At 41.1% G+C, this 18,651-nt stretch overlaps 1 protein-coding gene across 1 annotated transcript in view; it reads left to right on the top strand.

Moving 5' to 3' along the window:
- The window catches only part of FAM69A (family with sequence similarity 69 member A), a 111,892-nt gene that overhangs the window by 87,235 nt on the left and 6,006 nt on the right, over nucleotides 1-18,651 (top strand). The gene's annotated exons all lie outside the window — the stretch shown is intronic.

The following is an 18,651-nucleotide window of genomic DNA, read 5'->3' on the forward strand; positions in this document are numbered from 1 at the left end:
AGTCTTCTGCCTCTGCCTCCCAAGTAGCTGGGACCACAGGCGCCCGCCACAACGCCCGGCTATTTTTTGGTTGCAGCCATTATTGTTGTTTGGCAGGTCCGGGCTGGATTCGAACCGGCCACCTTAGGTGTATGTGGCTGGCGCCTTAGCCACTTGAGCCACAGGCGCCGAGCCAAAAGTATAGGTTCTTATATTCTCTTTAAAAGTAATCATTATGGGGGCAGCGCCTGTGGCTCAGTGAGTATATACTGAGGATGGCAGGTTCGAACCTGGTCCTGGCCAAACTGCAACAACAACAACAAAAAAAAAATAGCTAGGCATTGTAGCAGGTGCCTGTAGTCCCAGCTACTTAGGAGGCTGAAGCAAGAGAATCGCCTAAGCCCAAGAGCTGGAGGTTGCTGTGAGCTGTGACACTACGGCACTCTACTGAGGGCAACAAAGTGAGACTATGTCTCTAAAAATAAATAAATAGAAGTAATCATTGTTGCTTTTAATTTTCCTCTAGTTCTCTTTTCCTATTCTTTTTTTTTTTTTTTTTTGAGACAGACCCTCAAGCTGTCGCCCTGGGAAGAGTGCTGTGGCATCACAGCTCACAGCAACCTCCAACTTCTGGGCTCAAGCAATTCTCCTGCCTCCACCTCCAGGTAGCTGGGACTATAGGCACCTGCCACAGTGCCAGGCTATTGCTTTAGAAACAGGGTTTTGCTCTTGCCCAGGCTGGTCTGGAATTGGTGAGCTCAGGCAATCCATCCTCCTCAGCCTCCCAGAGTGCTGGGATTATAGGCATGAGGCACTGTGCCCAGCATCTCTCTTTTTTTCTTGAGATAGAGTCTTGCTCTGTTGCCTCAGCTAGAGTGTATCATCATAGCTCACAGCAGTCTCAAATTCCTGGTCTCACCTGATTTTCCTGCCTTAGCCCCCCAGTTCCTTCCAAGCTGGAACTATAGGCACCCTCTACTATGCCAGGGCTGGTTTTGGTTTTTCTATTTTTTGTAGAAACATAGTTTTGTTCTTGCTTAGGCTGGCCTCAAATATCTGAACTCAAGTGATCTGCCTGCCTCAGCCTCCCAGGGTGTTAGGATTATAGGTGTGAGCCACTGGCACCCAGCCAGAGAATCTCTCTCTTAAAGTCAACTGATGATGGGCTTAAATTACATGTACAGAATAGCTTGAGAGCAACACCTTGATTTGTTACTTCAGTAACTGAGGTGTGTAATTTAGCCAAGTTACTTTGTGAAAGGACCATCACATCACCTTAAAATGATTTAGTTTGTACTCCAAATAGTTGTACTATAAAAATATAAAGAAAGAAGGCATCAGGCTATGCCTGTGGCTCTAAGGAGTAGGGCGCCGACCCCATATACCAGAGGTGGTAGGTTCAAACCCGGCCCCAGCCAAAACGTGCCCAAAAACAAAAAAAAAAAAGATGGCATTACTGAATAGATTATTTTAGGCAGAATGGTAGAGGTGGTAGAGGTGGTAGAGCTTCTGTTGGGCCTTTTATAGAGTAAAAAGAATTTGTGAAGATCCTAAGCAATCTTTCCCTTGTGATTATAAACCAGGCTTGCCTTAGCATTTTATACTGAAGAGCAAGATGCTGATTAACAGACCAGAGAATTCCCAGAACCATGAATTAAAAGCCCTTGAACCACAGCCTTAGTTGGTGCTTTTTGCTGCTGCCTATGAATTAATATATTTCCATCTTTTGCCTTTTTTATAGTAAATTTAAAAAACAAACTTAGACTGTTGAACAAATCATATATGCATTTCATATAAAGTATGTACTGTATGTGAATTAGTCTAATAATCAAGTATATTTCTTATTCCAACATTGGAAATCACTATAGAATGTTAGTATTATTTCCCTGAGATGTTTTCACTAACCAGTGGATAATTTTTATTAAAAGATTTAGGCTAGGGTACATTGCACACTTTCTGGGCCAAGGGCACACTTAGAACTTTGACTCCAAATATACAAAAGCAAACTATGTAACCAAAATGTGTGTACCCCATAATATTTTTAAATAAAAGAAAAAGATTGTAGGATAATGTGTAGGCAGTGTAATGCTATACCATAAGGTTCCAAACTGAGATTAATCTTGCACATTGTACATTGATTTGCAGTTTCAATACAAGTTTGTTGTTTTCAGTTTCAATAAAAGTATGAGGCACGGCGCCTGTATCTCAAGCAGCTAAGGCACCAACCACATACACCTGAGCTGGCGGGTTCGAATCCTGCCTGGGCCCGCCAAAACAACAATGATGGCTGCAACCAAAAAATAGCTGGGTGTTGTGGCGGGTGCCTGTGGTCCCAGCTACTTGGGAGGCTGAGGCAGGAGACTCGCCTGAGTCTAGGAGTTGGAGGTTGCTGTGAGCTGTGATGCCACAGTACTCTACCCAGGAGGACAGCTTGAGGCTCTGTCTCAAAAAAAAAATAAAATAAAATAATGAAAGTATGAAACTTTCCACTATCATCATTTATTATTTAGGGCTTGACTCTAGTGAAGTGGATAATAGGTTTTCTGTTTAGAGGAGCTGTCCAGTTCCGTCAGAGGGGTGTTGAAGTCCCCGACTATTAAGGTGTTATGGGATATCATATTGCTCAGACCCCTGAAGGTCTGTTTCATAAATCTGGGGGCATTTAAGTTGGGTGCATAAATGTTTAAAATTGAGATGTCTTCTTGTTGTATTATTTGATAATAGGCTTTTAAAACTGAGAAAGGGAAGTAGAATGGGGTGGTACACCCAGAAAATCAAAGGTAACCTCACATAAGTGATGAAAGGTGAGAACTGTGTTCTGTTCTTTGTTTAGAGATAGTTTTCTAAAAAGGAGAGCAACCCACCAGTCCAAGGTGTGCTTGGAAGGATTTTTTTTTCCCCCAGTTATGCTTTTTCTTTCTATACCCAGCTACTTATATAATATGCCTTATAATTCATTTTACACTTTCCTGATTATAGAAATCACTGATTCATTAATTATTTCAGCAAATCCTATTTGGTGCCTAATCATAAGGAAATTTTGCATCGTTTGATTCTCTGTAGGTAAGATTCCCTTACCACAGCGTATTTTGTTTGCTGGGTCCTTTAAAAAGGGAAGAAAAAGAGGCAGGGAGGAATACTTCTCTTCTGTGTATTTCTGAGGACCATGTTGTTTAATATTGGTGTCTTCTGACATGTTCTTCTGTGATTGAGAGTTCAGGGTTCTACCAAGATAATAATGAGGAATTACTGTGCCACTGCACCAAACCTTGCTGACTGTTATATGAACACACCCTTTGAAATGGAAGTATGAAAAGATGAAAGGGCCTCTAAATTTTATTACAGTCTCTTCTGAAATTCAATTTCTAGGGATAATGGTTTCTTGCTTAAAAAAACTAGCATAAGACATACCAAATTTAAGCTACTTAGAACCATTTTTTCAATTAGATAGTAGTACATAACTAACTGTTTCATTTAGCTTGCCTTTGCTTAGAATCAGTTATTATTTGACTTGACACATTCATTTTGTGTTATTATCCAGTATTTTTAAAATGTACTCAACCAGTCCTGCTAGGAACACACTGTTTTTACAGTATAAGCTTAATTTTTTTCCTTTTAGGAAAAGTACAGTCTTCAACTTGAAATAAATTACCAATTTCTTCTTTGTGAACTTATAGAAAAATATTTACTGAGCAAGTATTTTTTTTATTTTTTTGAGACAGAGTCTCCCTTTGTCACTCTTGATAGAATGCTGTGGAGTCACAGCTCATGGCAACTTCAAACTCCTGGGCTTAAGCGATTCTCTTGCCTTAGCCTCCCAAGTAGCTGGGACTACAGGTCCCAGCACAACACCCAGCTATTTTTAGAGACAAGGTCTTGCTCTGGCTCAGGCTGGTCTGGAACCTGAGTTTAGGCAATCCACCCACCTGGGCCTCCCAAGTGCTGGGATTACAGGTGTGAGCCACCATGCCTGGCCAGCAAATTTATTTAAAACCTTAACAAATGTGGTGGTGCCCATAGCTCAGTGGGTAGGGCGCCAGCCACATACACCGAGGCTGGTGGGTTCGAACCCGGCCCAGGCCAGCTAAAACAACAATGACAGCTGCAACAATACCAAAAAAAATAGCAGGGTTGTGGCGGGTGCCTGTAGTCCCAGCTGTCTGGGAGGCTGAGGCAAGAGACTCACTTAAGCCTAAGAGTTTGAGGTTGGTGTGAGCTGTGACGCCATGGCATTCTACCCAGGGCGACAGCTTGAGACTATGTCTCAAAAAGAAAAAAAGAAAAACCTTAACAAATGTAAGCCCTCTTCTAAGAATAGTCGTCTTAGTTAGATTCTAGTAGCATTCCTCATGTCCTCTGTGTGTTTTGCTGCACTGTCTTATATCATGTGATGGTGGCTGTAACCCTGAGACGGGTGTTGTCATCGTTCTCGTTCGCTTCATTCCCGTGGGACAGTGAAGAGATGAAGAGCTAAGGCTAACTTAGAAGAAACAAGCCAGCAATAAGATAGCGTATCATTCTAGTTAAACATTGATGATATGCTTATTAGCACTGCGCTCAAGCCTGGGGGTACAGAGCAGGGGACTTGTCCCTGCCCTGAAGATGCTTATAGTGTAGCAGGAATTTGGAAAAATAAAGAGCAGGAACGTTTAACTGAGACTGGGAGTAGGGTTGCTAGATGTAGCAAATGAAAATACAGGATGCCCAGTTGATTTGAATTTCAAATAAACCACAAATACTTTCTTTTTTAGTGTAAGCACGTCCAAAGTCTTGCCAATAAACAATTTTTCAGTGTAGTACATCCTTTGGAGCATTGTATAGGGCAACCCTAATGGAATAGTCCCAGAAGTCTTAGTGGAAAAGGTTACGTCTGAGCTGAAAATTTTGAAGAATAATCATTGTAGGCAAAAAGGAAGCCTGTGCCAGGCTAAAAAGATAAGAAATAATGCTACATTCCAGGAATATCATGGCTAGGGCAGAAAATATGGGGCGAGTTCACAGCAGTGAAGTAATAAGCAGGATCAGAATCATAACAGACCCTGGATGTCACGTTAAGGAGTTTGGCTTTTATCCTCAGAGCTGTAGGGAGTCGATAGAAGTTTTGAAGCTAGAAAGTGACTAATTTATGTTTGAGAAAAAAATTCACTTGTAATGTAGAGGGTCGATTGGATAGGAGGTAACACAGGCAGGGAGATCTGTCTGTGGCAGTTGGAATAACTCAGGCACAGAGTGGGGAGGCCTTAAACTGTGGCATTGACAGTGGGAATGGAGAGGAAGAAATAGCTTCAAAGGCTATGAAGGAAATAATTTGATTGCCAGTTCTTGACGATTAATTGAATTTGGGGGTATGAGGAAGAAGAAATTTAGGACAACTCCTAGTTTCCTCCCTTGGTGCCTGGTGCCTTTCACTGAGGTAGGGGGAAAGGAAGAAAAACCAACCCTTGGGGAGAGGGGGTAGGAGGGGGTGAATGCAGCCACTATTATAATAATTCCTAAATTTTTTTTGTGCCCTAAACTACAATAAAATTTAGATTGGTTGAGTATGAAGTACCTGTACTTTTTACAAAAGGAGATAAGAACCCCTGTAATCCAAGTACTCTGGGAGGCTGAGGTGAGTGGATTGCTTGAGCTCAGGAGTTCGAGACCAGTTTGAGCAAGAGTGAGACCCCATCTCTAAAAACAGCTAGGCATTGTGGTGGGCGCCTGTAGTCCCAGCTACTTGGGAGGCTGAGGTAAGAGGATCTCTTGAGCTTAAGAGTTTGAGTTGCTGTGAGCTGTGATGCCACAGCATTCAGGGCGACTGAGTGAGACTCTGTCTCCAAAAAAAAGGAGATAAAAATTGTCCAGGAAGCACTTGGCCATTTAACTCAGGAGAAAGGCCTGGATTGGATAGAGCCAGGATTCCTCAGAGCTATCACTCATGATGGTATACAAAGGACCCTGAGAAACAGTAATGTTTAAGATTGCGGGGAAAGAAGGAAGCTCCTTAAAGAAGATTCATAAGGAGTTATCACAAAAGAAGAAACATGTGAGGAGAGAAGCCATTAGGAAAGAGTTTGTAAGTAGTGTGGTCAACAGGGACAAATACCAGAGGAGGTTAAATAATATAAGAATTGTCTGGGTGCGGTGGCTCACTCCTGTAATCCTAGCACTATGGGAAGCCAAGGCAGGTGGATTGCTTAAGCTCACAGGTTTGAGAACAACCTGAGCCAGAGCAAGAGCTCATCTCTAAAAATAGCCAGGTGTGGTGGAGGGCACCTATAGTCCCAGCTACTCAGGAGGCTGAGGCAAGAGAATCGCTTAAGCCCAAGAGTTTGAGGTTGCTGTGAGCTGCAATACCAAAGCACTCTACCAAGGGCAACAAAGTGAGATTTTGTCTCCAAAAAAAAAAAAAGAATTAAAATTTGCAATTCAGAGTTCATTATTAAAATGTTACTAGTATTTGCAAAATGTAATAGAGTTAAAAATCAAAATGCATTGGATTGAATTGGGATGGAGGGAAATTGTCAGTGAATAGAGACTACTGTTTCTAGAAACTGCTGGAAAATGATGAGGTTATTTTTTTTTAATTGTGGTAAAATATACATATTAATAATACAACATTTATCAGGCTGAGGCATGTAGATAGCTGGAGCTCAGGAGTTCAAGACCAGCATGAGCAAGAGTGACGCTGTCTCTACTAAAAATAGAAAAACTAGCCCAGGCCTGTAGCAGGTGCCTATAGTCCCAGCTACTCTGGAGGCTGAGGCAAGAGAATCTCTTCAGCCCAGGAGTTTGAGGTTTCTGTGAGCTGTGACGCCACCAAGGGCGACAAAGTGAGACTCTATCTCAAATAATAATAATAATGTAATAATAATCAACCATTTGTAAGTGTACAACACAGTACTCTTACATATGTTCACACTGTTGTGTCTTCATAACTTTCTCATTTTGTTAAACTTTTTCATTTTGAAACTAATACCCTTTAAAACAATCACTCCCCTATCTCCTTTCCCCAACCCCTGACAACCATCATTCTACTTTCTGTTTCTACTAATTTGACTATTTATTTATTTATTTGAATATGAGGACTTGCTCTGTTGCCCAGACTGGAGTGCAGTGTCACAATTGCAGCTCACTGCAACCTTCAGCTCCTGAGTTGAAGTGAGGTGATCGTCCTGGCTCAGCCTCCTGAGTAGCTAGGACTACAGGTGTGCACCCCCACACTTGGTTAAATTTTTTGTAGAGGTGGGAGTCTTGCGATATTGCTCAAACTGGTTTCAAATGCCTGTCCTCAAGCAATCCTCCCATACCTCCAAGAACTCCGATTACAGGTATGAGCCACCACACCTGCTCCAAGTTTGACTGCTTTACGTACTTCGTATAAGTGGAATCATACAATATTTGTCTTTTTGCGACTAGCTTATTTAACTTAGTGCACCCAAGCTTCATCCATGTTGTAATGTAGCATATGTCAGAATTTTCTTACTTTTTAAGGCTACATAATATTCCACCATATGTATATACCACATTTTGCTTAGCTGCTTATCTGTTGATGGACATTTAGAGTGCTTCCACCTTTTGGCTAGGAAGGTTTTTTAAATTGACCTAATCCAATTAGGTCAGTCAGTCTCCTTTGATGCTGTTTGAGTGATAATGGATGCTGACAAAGTAGGATTTGTTCCTGTAATAAAAGGTTGGTTCAACATTTGAAAATCCGTCACCATCTTAAGGGAATAAAAGAAAAAAGCTATATGATTATCTAAATAGATGCATTTGCCAAAATTCAATACATTCTTAGCAAACTAAGAATAGAAGGGAACATTCTTAGCCTGATAAAAACATGTACAAAAAAACATGACAGGCTCAGCACCTGTAGCTCAGTGGCTACGGCACCAGCCACATACACCAGAGCTGGCAGGTTCGAATCTAGCTCGGGCCAGCTGAACGACAATGACAACTGCAACCAAAAAATAACTGGGCATTGTGGTGGGCATCTGTAGTCCCAGCTACTTGGGAGGCTAAGGCAAGAGAATCGCTTAAGCCCAAGAGTTTGAGGTTGCTGTGAGCTGTGACTCCAAGGCACTGTACCCAGGGTGACAGTTTGAGACTCTGTCTCAGAAAAAAAAAAAAGGCAGGTAATGGTATAAGGAAAGGGAAAGAGAAAGAAAAGAAGGAAGGAAATGGAAACCACTGAAAATATTTAAGTGAGGACCCCCATACAAAATAAAAACAGTTTCTACTGCACAAAGAGGCATTTTTTTAATCAGAAAACATTTTATTTATTTGCAGTAAACAAATTTATTGGCAAGCAGTCACAAAACATTTCATATAATCTGCCTATAAACTTATTAAAGTTCTGACTCTGAACACATTTTAGGTGTTCTGTCAATTTGCACGAAAGATTTACTCAAGACAGAAGCAATGCTACTTTAGAGACAGGTTTTTCTTACATTATAATTAGCATCAGGCAACTAGAAATTCTGAACCAATGATCGCTAAAATGTGGTGTCTTAAACCAGCAGCCTTGGCATCACCTGGGGACTTGCAGTAGGTGCAGACTTTCACCCCCACACAAGACCTACTTAAACTCTGAGAATGGGGTCCCGCAGTCTGTCCAGCAAGCCTTCCAGGTGACCCCATGCTCCCTTAAGTTTGAGAACTTCTACTGTAGAACTGTTAGCTCCAGGTACATCTCTGAAGATAATGATTGTAGCCCCAACTGGTTCTTAGACCCTCTCATGAAAAGGTATGGGCTACCTGAGACGTGTATTTTAGCCAATGCACATGGTAGACACCTTTACTTTTACCATTTTTGGTTCATTTCTAATATTTATCATGCTATTTCACAAACTACAGATTCCACATAAAATTCTAATCTTCTAATTAATAAAATCTCAGAAATGGATCCATCTTGATGAAGATACGAAGTGCTTATATTTTCGTCTGGAGCATTGGCTTCCTGATTAGAACACTAGCCAAGCACCTGTGCATTCCTGACTAGGATGTTAGAGGCACCTGGGCTGTAACTTACAAATGTCCTATTGTATGTGCTGAAGCATTTTAAAGTAAATTGTAGATGTTATAACAGAAGGGAAAATAAAGAGGGAAGAGGGTGTGTGTGTGTGTAAAGGAAAATCTGAGTACCTTTAATGGCTAAGAGAGAAATCAATGGAGGGGCAAAATGAGAGGCTGAAGATAAAGTGAGAGTGCAGAAAATGGGGAAGATTTAAAATAGCTGATATGGAAAATGGGGAGAGAGTATTGACCAGAGACATGGAAGATTTTCAGGCATTGTTAAAACTCATTTCTGCTACATTTTTCCTTAGTGAAGAGAAATTGATGAGTTTGTCTGAAATATATTTTTAGAACATGAATCTTAGAGAATTATAATATTTAAAACGTAGGCAGCACCCCTCTGTTCATTGTTATTGCCCCCTTGTGGTACAGTTCCCATAGTTTATTAAATTATTCCTTCAACCTGGTGGGTTTTGTCAAATGAAGCCAAAGAGTGCCATCTTGTGGTTCAGTGATGTATGTGAACGCAGAAAAGTGGTTAGTTTTATAGCGGAATCATCATAGTAAATGAAATCTTAGGGTTGGAAAAACCTTAGATGCTTCCTGCTCATTATCCTGTTGTAAAGTGAACATTCTTTATAATTTTGGTGTCTTTTAATTTAGAATATCATTTTGCTGACAGTGATTACAGTCTGTGTGTGTGGCTGTGCCTGAAAAACAAAACAGTAGGTGGCCAACCATCCTTTCCATACAAGTGTGTGGGAAAACTGCTTTTGGTTTTGTGACAGAAGACACAGGTTGAAGAACCTGTTTGTTGTGACTACCCTCTTTGATGCAGGTTTGGCTCAAGGCCTTTGCTCAAAGCAGGAATCTGATTCTTGTAGCTGAATGCCGGACTAGTCTTCACTGCTTACCAAGAAGTTTACTAAGAAGGTACCTCTTTTGTGCATTTTAGAAAAATGTTTTAGATTTTATGGAAAAGTATTAATTTTGCCCTCAATGATGTTTTAAAGCCAAAACCACTGTTCTTTTTTTCAAGAGAGTCTTACTCTGTTGCCCAGGCTAGAGTGCTGTGGTGTCATAGCTCACAGCAAACTCAAACTCCTGGTCTCAAGTGATTCTCTTGCTTCAGCCTCCTGAGTGGCTAGGACTACAGGCACCTGCCACAATGCCTAGCTGGTTTTTCTGTTTTTAGTAGAGATGAGGTCTTGCTCTTGCTCAGGCTGGTCTTGAACTCCTGAGCTCAAGCATTCTACCCTGCTTGGCTTCCCAGAGTGCTTAGGATTACAGGTATGAGCCATAGCACCCAGCAACCACTATGTTCTTTATGTTGGTTATTTAATAAATATTTACTGAACGCTTGAATACTAAACTGTGCTGTCTGCTAGAGGGAAGGGTGAGAAAGAGATGAATGTGATAGAATCTCTGCCTTCAAAATATCTTACTTTCTAGCAGAGAATGTAAAATGAACAGAAATAATATTAGATTTTATAATATAAGGAAATGAAGGAAAAAGAAGATACGCTCAGGAAGGAAACACATACCCTTAAGATTATTTGCTGGGGCTGGGGACAGTGGCCCACTCCTGTAATCCTAGCACTCTGAGAAGCTGAGGTAGGAGGATCACTTGAGATAAGGGGTTCAAGACCAGCCTGAAGAGGAGTGAGAACCCTCCTGTCTCTACTAAAAATAGAAAAATGAGCCAGGCATCATGGCAGGTGCCCGTAGTCTGAGCTACTTGGGAGGCTGAGACAAGAGGATCACTTGTACCTAGGAGTTTAACATTGCTGTGAGCTAGTCCGACACCATAGCGCTCTAGCCTAGGCAGCAAATAAAAATATATTATTTATTAGAAGATTGTTGTTACAGAAAGGGCCATGGGTTGGTTGGTTTGTTTTCTTTGAGACAGAGTTTTACTGTCACCCTCAGTTGAGTACTGTGGCATCATCACAGCTCACAACAACCTCAAACTCTTGGGCTCAAGAGATCCTCCTACCTTAGCCTCCCAAATAGGTGGGAATACAGATGCCTGCCACTTTTCCTATTTAATTTTTCTATTTTTAGTAGAGATGGGGTCTTGCACTTGCTCAGGCTGGTCCTGAACTTCCAAGTTCAAGGAATCCACCGGCCTAAGCCTCCCAGAGTTAGGATTCTGGGCATGAGCTGCTGCGCTCGGCATAAAGGGCTATGTTTAAATCTTGACTTTGGACAGAGTTAGGGATAAAGTGCTCCTTAGGATTCAGGTGCTCAGGATGAGGACAGTTGAAGGGGATAGATAGCTCTTTAAGTCCTACTCCTGAAGTTGCTGGTAATATCATAAAACGTTCTACTCCTGGATAAAAACCCTGCATATACATCATTGATTTGGCAAGTGCTTTTTATAGGTATTATTGTGCCTGATTGTGTATCAGGCATTGTGCAAAGTCTTGAGAAAACAAAGATGAAAGTCCTGGCCTTGCTTGTGTGACACAAATGACCAGAGACCTTTAGTGGGGACACTGGAGAGGGACATCCAACCCAGCCTGTTCTGCATGTTCAACTCCAGCATAAGTAATCTAGTTCTTTTACCTTACTAGTAAAAAGGACAGGCTCTGGAGATGGACCATCCAGGCTCAGATTTTAGCTCCACCGTTAACCAGCTCTGCAAATTTAACTTCCCTTGCCGAGGTTGCTTTATCAGTAAAATGGAGATAATCGTGACACCTGTTCCATAGGGAGATTGTGAGGATTAAAGAGATAACACACGCAAAGCTCTTAGAACAGTGTTGGCATATAGAAAACAGTATGACAGACATCCACGTATCTCCCACCTTCTTATTAATCTTAGACTTTTGCCTATTTGCTTCATTATTTATTTATTTATTTTGAGACAGAGCCTCAAGTTATCACCCTGGGTGGAGTGCCGTGGCATCACAGCTCACAGCGGCAACTTCCAACTCCTGGGCTTAAGCGATTCTCTTGCTTCAGACTCTCAGATAGCTGGGACTAAAGGCGCCCACCACAACGCCCGGCTATTTTTTGGTTGTAGCCATTGTTGTTTGGCAGGCCCGGACCAGATTTGAACCCATCAGCTCTTGTGTATGTGGCTGGCACCTTAGCCACTTGAGCTACAGGCACTGAGCCTACTTCATTTTTAAAGAGAAGTAAAACATTACTGGTATTGTTGAAGTTCATTTTATCCTCCCTGATACTCTTTCCTCCCCCACACCCCCAGTAACCACCATCTTGAGTTTAGGAATTTGGTGCTAGTGCTTAGTGCACGTGTATGTATAGTAAGGTGACCAGATTTTAACATTGGTAAAGTGGGACACCATTGACTGGGGCTGGGCGGGGACGGGGGGGGGGTGTTCTTAATTTGGTCTATATAGAGCAACAAAAATTTTCATAGAACGCAAAAATAGTATTATAATATATTTTTTTAAATTTCAACATAAGTACAATTTACAAATATAATACATTAAAAATATATGTATAGTATTATTTTATTCTTTGGCATAGTTCTCATTTGAGTGAAATTTTTTTAGTAGATTGCTGTCATTGTTTAAAAGGTCAGGAAATTTTTCACAAGAATTTGTTAAATTATATTTCACACATAAAATGGCTTTCAAAGTCTCAACACTTAATTGTGATTTTTCTGATGTCCACACTTTAATTACCGTAGAAAAAACGCATTCAGTCGCAACATTAGTTCCTGGTAAGGACAGGGCGTATCCCACAATTTTTAGTGCATTATTGTATGGAACATGGTTTGTTTCAAAATGATGAAATATTTCTAACCATTTGTTCTCTATTGTGATTTTTGCTGATGCCCAAGATTTAACCTTTTCCTTATCAATATTTTTTTTAAATAATGATACCTCGTAAGTTGTTAGTGTCACTTTCAAGGCCAGGGCTAGACTTTTTGCTTCCACTATAAAATATAAATAATATGAGTACTGTCTGCTAAATTCATGAAATAAATAAATAAATTACTTACCTAAATTATCTGAATAGCTGATTTGTTGACATCACTTGTTTAACTAGCACTAGCAGCAGTACTATGTGTATCGTCTGAGAGACAGTTACAAAATGTTTTCATGGTTGCCAATGCCCAAAAATGCCATTGTTCATTAAGTCCAAACAATGGTGGTCGAATTCTAACAACTGATCAACAATGTGAACTTTGATAAGCAGTTCTCAATAATCAGTTCTCAGTAATTATTTGTTATTATTAAAGTTTAACATTGTAAAATTAACAAAAATAATATGAAACTCATATCCTGACGAAATAGCCACATGGCAGCCAAAAACCGTCTATTCCCTTCCCATTCTCCCACTGTTCCCTAGCTTGTCATGCATTCTTTCCAAAAATTGGGACTTTTTTAAAACACCACAGGACAAATTGTTAAAAATTGGGACTGTCCCGCCAAAAGCGGGACGTCTGGTCACTTAATATGTTTATGTTTCATATTTCCTTTTTTTTTAAGAGACAGAGTCTCACTTTATTCCCCTTGGTAAAGTGCTGTGGTGTCACAGCTCACAGCAACCTCTAACTCTTGGGCTTAGGCAATACTCTTGCCTCAGCCTCCCGAGTAGCTGGGACAACAGGTGCCCGCCACAATGCCTGGCTATTTTTTTGTTGCAGTGTGGCCAGGGCCAGGTTTGAACCCTCCACCTTTGGTAATGGGACCAGTGCCCTACTCAGAGTCATAGGCGTTGCCCATGTTTCATGTTTCTAAACTTGAATAAATGGTACTTAACTACCCATATCATTCTGCAGCTCTTTTAACTTAACATTATACTTTTAAGGATTTTTTTCTTGTTGATACGTATGGACCTTGTTCTTTCATTTTAATTAATGTGGAGTATTTCATTTTATAAATCTTCCACAGTTTATTTAATCATCCTCCTATTGATGGGCATTTACATTGTAATCTATCATCCTCTTACCAACAATACCACTTCCAGATGGCATTCCCTGGACTCACTGGACTGTACCTTGGCCTGCTTTCTTTAGAGGGAAAGATTTTTGGTTACTAATTGAACTTTTTAAAAATACTTATTAGGAGCCTGGATGTAGTGACTCACACCTGTAATCCTAGCACTCTAGAATACCAAGGCAAGAGAACTGCTTGAGTTCAGGAGTTCAAGATCAGCCTGCGCAAGAAACCCTGTCTCTACTTAAAACAGAAAAATTAGCCAGGTGTTATGGTGGGTGCCTATAGTCCCAGCTGCTCAGGAGGCAGAGCTGGAGGATTGCTTAAACCCAGGAGTTGGAGGGTGCTTTGAGCTAGATGGATGCCACTCTACTAGTCTGGGCAACAGTGAGATTCTATCTCAAAAAAAAACTTACTAGTCTCATTCAGGCTTTCCATTTCTTCTTGCATGATTTTTTAGAATTATTTGTATTTTTCTAGAAAAATCATTCCTTTCAAATGTGTTGCCATAAAGTTGTTTGGTTTTCACCATCACTACTTTTTTTCTTTCCTATCAACATTCCTACCTCCTCTCTTTTTCTCATGATCAGTCTTGCTAAAGGTTTACCTTTGTTTTTTTTAAGAGTTTTAAGTGCTAGCTTCTGTTATTGTTGGTTTTTTTTCATTAATTGCTGCACGTATTCACTTCTTTTGAAAGTTTATTCTGTTGTCATTATTTCTGAATTTCTCGAAACATCTTTAGTTGAGTCCTTACTCCTGTTCAGTCTCTTGCTTTTTCATCATTGCACTAAATTTGAAAGTTTCTGTAAATTTCCCTCTAAGCACTGGTTTAACTGCCTCCCATAAGTTTTGATGTGTATACTTTTGTTACTGTGCCATTTTAAATATTCTGCATTTCCATTGTGGTTTCTGCTTTAACCCACAAGTTATTTAGGAATATGTTTTTTAGTTTCCAAACATATCTGTTTTTACTTTTTTTTTCCCTTTTCTTCTTTTTCCTTTACAGTTTTTCAGCAATTTTATATTCTGTTTTCTTTTGAAGTGGGCCATGTTTGAGCTATAAGACTTCAGCCTTTTTTTCCTCCCATTTATTTATTTACTTACATTTAAATTCCTTGGAAACCCTAAACTATATGTGTTTCACTTATGCTCTTGAGTGAGGCCCCAAAGCCCCCACCACCTTTGCATCAATGAAGAAACATGACAATGAAATTGCTGGACATCTGCTACCAAGCAGATACGCCAAACAAATAGTTCTGCATTTCCTCTGCAAATCCATAGAGGTTGACCAGATAGATGGGAGGAAGGCAAGGAGCATCTTGCCATGTGGCTCCCAAACTTGAGTCCAGGAATGAGAATTGCTGCGCTACCCCTCTGAAAATGAAACCTAATATTTTTAGTTACAGCCAGATCGAAGGAGAAAGCAGGCTGTGGTCAAAAACTTGTCTAGGAGCTTCCCAGCTCTTGGTAGCTGAGAGGTAACATCTCCCAGGTATTGACACACTTAACCCCGCAGGCAGGCAGGACTTTGTTTTGTTTTGAGACAACGTCATGCTGGGTTGCCTGGTCTAGAGCATATTAGGATCATCATAGCTCACAGCAACCTCAAACTCCTGGGCTCAAGTGATCCTCCTGAGTTGCTGGGACTACTGGAATGTGCCACAACACCCAGCTAATTTTTGTATCTTTTGTAAAGCTGGGGTCTCTCCCTTTTGCTCAGGTTGGCCCCAAACTCCTAGCCTCAAGTGATCTTCCCCCTATGGTCTCCCAAAGCACTAGGATTACAGGTGTGAGCCACCACACCAGGCAGAGGCTCTTGTTCTCAATCAGGACTGTTCCTACTGTTCTCACAGCAAACTGTAAGGAGGGTCTTCCCTCAAACAGATCTGAAAAAGCTGTGCCACTCTGAACAATATAAAAAAGGATTCAGACTGCCTGGGTTTGAATCCTGGCTTTATCATTTTATAGTTGTGAACGAGTTACCTAACAGTTACTTCTGTTTCCTTACCTTTAATGGATATACATGTAACAATAGGTTCTACTTCTCCGATAATAAATGACACATAGTAAGCAACTAGTAACTGTTAGGTATTGTATTATTATTCATTCAGTTCCTGAGCTGTTTTCATCCCAATCCTGCATTTGAACTGGCTTTCACGTTCAGTTTCTCCATCCCTCTCTTATTTGACTGAAATTCATTCTCTCCTAATTTCTTCAGGAGATACTAATAGGAATTATATTTTCTGAACCTTGTTCAAAAACATTTGAAGCCTTTTACTTGAAAGAAACTTTGGCTGTGTGACATCATAATATTATTAAAGTCACAGATGATCTATTATACCACTTAATCCTCATAATAATGCTATAAATCAAGTGCTTCTAACATCCCTTCATACAAATGAGGACATCGGGACATGGGCAGGTCACACTTCCTTTCCCCAGAGCCTGTGCTGGCGTGGCACCGCTGTTGTTGACTGTTGGATGTGACTATGGGGAAACTTGGGGCCACTGTAATTTGTTTCCCCTTTTTTGCCTGGATGCTCAGACTTTCACTTAGGACATTGTATGTCCTTTCAAGCTGTAGATTAAAGCATGCTTTCATTTATTTCGAGTATATATATTTTTCTTTCCCACTAGTTCACATTCTCCCTCATATAGACATGCTGGATACCTTTTGTCTCCTATGTCTATAAATTTATCTCAAATTCATTTTAAAATTTCTGTTTCACCTCACTCTTCTCTGTCCTCCTAAATCTTTTTTTTTTTTTTTTTTTTTTTTTTGAGACAGAGTCTCAAGCTGTCCCCCTGGGTAGAGTGCTGTGGCATCACAGCTCACAGCAACCTCAAACTCTTGGATTCAAGCCATTCTCTTGCCTCTGCCTCCCAAGTAGCTGGTTACAGGTGCCTGCCACAATGCCCAGCTATTTTTTGGTAGTAGTTGTCGTTGTTCTTTGGCAGGCTAAGGCTGGATTCCAACCCGCCAGCTCCGGTGTATGTGGCTGGCACCCTAGCCACCTTGAGCTACAGGCACTGAACCAGTCCTCCTAAATCTTAACTGGGTTTTATCTCTTCTATCTTTCACTCCCATTTATAATGTGGCTTTTATTTGTAGGATTTTAAATTTTTCTTTCTGAGTCCTGTCAGCTTATTTTACATATCCTTCTCTTGCCTCCTCATTTCTTCTTATTTTTGTTTTATTTTTGAGACAGAGTCTCACTTTGTCACCCTTAGCAGAGTGCCATGGCATCATAACTCACAGCAATCTCAAACTCCAGGGCTCAAGCGATTCTCTTGCCTCAGCCTTCTGAATAGTTGGAACTGCAGCCCACCACCATGCTCAGCTATTTTTTAGAGACAGGATCTCACTCTCACTCAGGCTGGTCAAACTCTTGAGCTCAGGTGTGAGCCACCACACCTGGCCTATTTCTTCTTATTTGCAAACTGTTTGAGTAAGTCCTTTGAATTCATAGCAGCATATTTGGTATGCATCATGGCTACATTTTTCTGAGAAAAAACTTTTTCTTTTGAAACTGGATATTGCTCTGTTGACATCATAGCTCACAGCAACCTCAAGCTCTTGGAATCAAATGATCCTCCTGCCTCAGTCTTCTGAGTAGCTGGAACTATAGGCTCATGTCACCATGCCCAGCTATTCTTCTCTATTTTTTGTAGGGATAGGTTCACCCTTTTGCTCAGGCTAGTGGAAAATTTCTTTATTTGACATTTGCTTTTCCAATTCCTTTCCTTCTAATTCTTGTAGACTTGCTATATAGACAGATCATTTGCTGTATTCTTTTAATTACTACTCATTACTGAATGAAAAGAGTTATTCCTCAACTTGCCATTTGCAAGAAGTAGCTGGGCAGTGAACTGAGCTGGTAGTGAAGCTGCTTGTAGCTATGAAGGAGAGGGTGAGGGGAGAGAAAAAATAGGTGAAACAGACAAACAGACACCTAACTCGGTTTAGCCTGTATCTCTCCCCAGCAACTAAAAGGATATTCATAACACAGACTCTCCCTATGTCCATCAGCAGATGCCTCGAACAAAGGTAACTTTTTTTTGTTGTTGAGACAGAGTCCCACCCTGTGCCCCTGAGCAGAGTGCAGGGGCTTGGTAGCTCACTGCAACCTCAGACTCCGGCTTGTGGGCATCCCGCTGCCTCAGCCTCCGGAAGCCGCTGGGATTACAGGCGCTCACCACCATGCCCGGGCTGGGTTTTTCCATTTTTTTCATGAGTCAGGGTGTCACTTTTGCTCAGGCAAGTCTCGAACTCCGGAACTCCAGCAATTCTCCCTCCTTAACCTCCCACAGTGGGAGGCCTGGGATTACAGGCGTGAGCCACTGTGCCGGCAAAGGTAACATTTTTAAGGAAGATACCATCCAGTCCTGCCTTATCATACTATTTCATGATGCCAAATAAAGTCCTGGGGAGTTCCCATAGTTTATGCCCCTTAAACCTTTACTGTACCAGGTCATTAAAAAAGCCTTGAAAAATGAAAATAAAAAAATAAACCTTTGTTGCAAACCAGGATCATAGTTCTGCTCCTCAGATATACCACTCATTTGGTGCCCTGCCAAGTGTGCGAACTGGGGCCACATCAGGTATTAAAACTCAGCATAGGCTCGGCGCCTATAGCTCAGCTGGCTAAGGCGCCAGCCGCATACACCTAAGGTGGCGGGTTCGAATCCCCAGCCCGGACCCGCCAAACAACAATGATGGCTGCAACCAAAAAATAGCCGAGCGTTGTGGCGGGCGCCT

Source organism: Otolemur garnettii, unplaced genomic scaffold (assembly GCF_000181295.1).
Source record: "Otolemur garnettii isolate 467f Iridium unplaced genomic scaffold, OtoGar3 scaffold00010, whole genome shotgun sequence".
Lineage (NCBI taxonomy): Eukaryota > Metazoa > Chordata > Mammalia > Primates > Galagidae > Otolemur > Otolemur garnettii.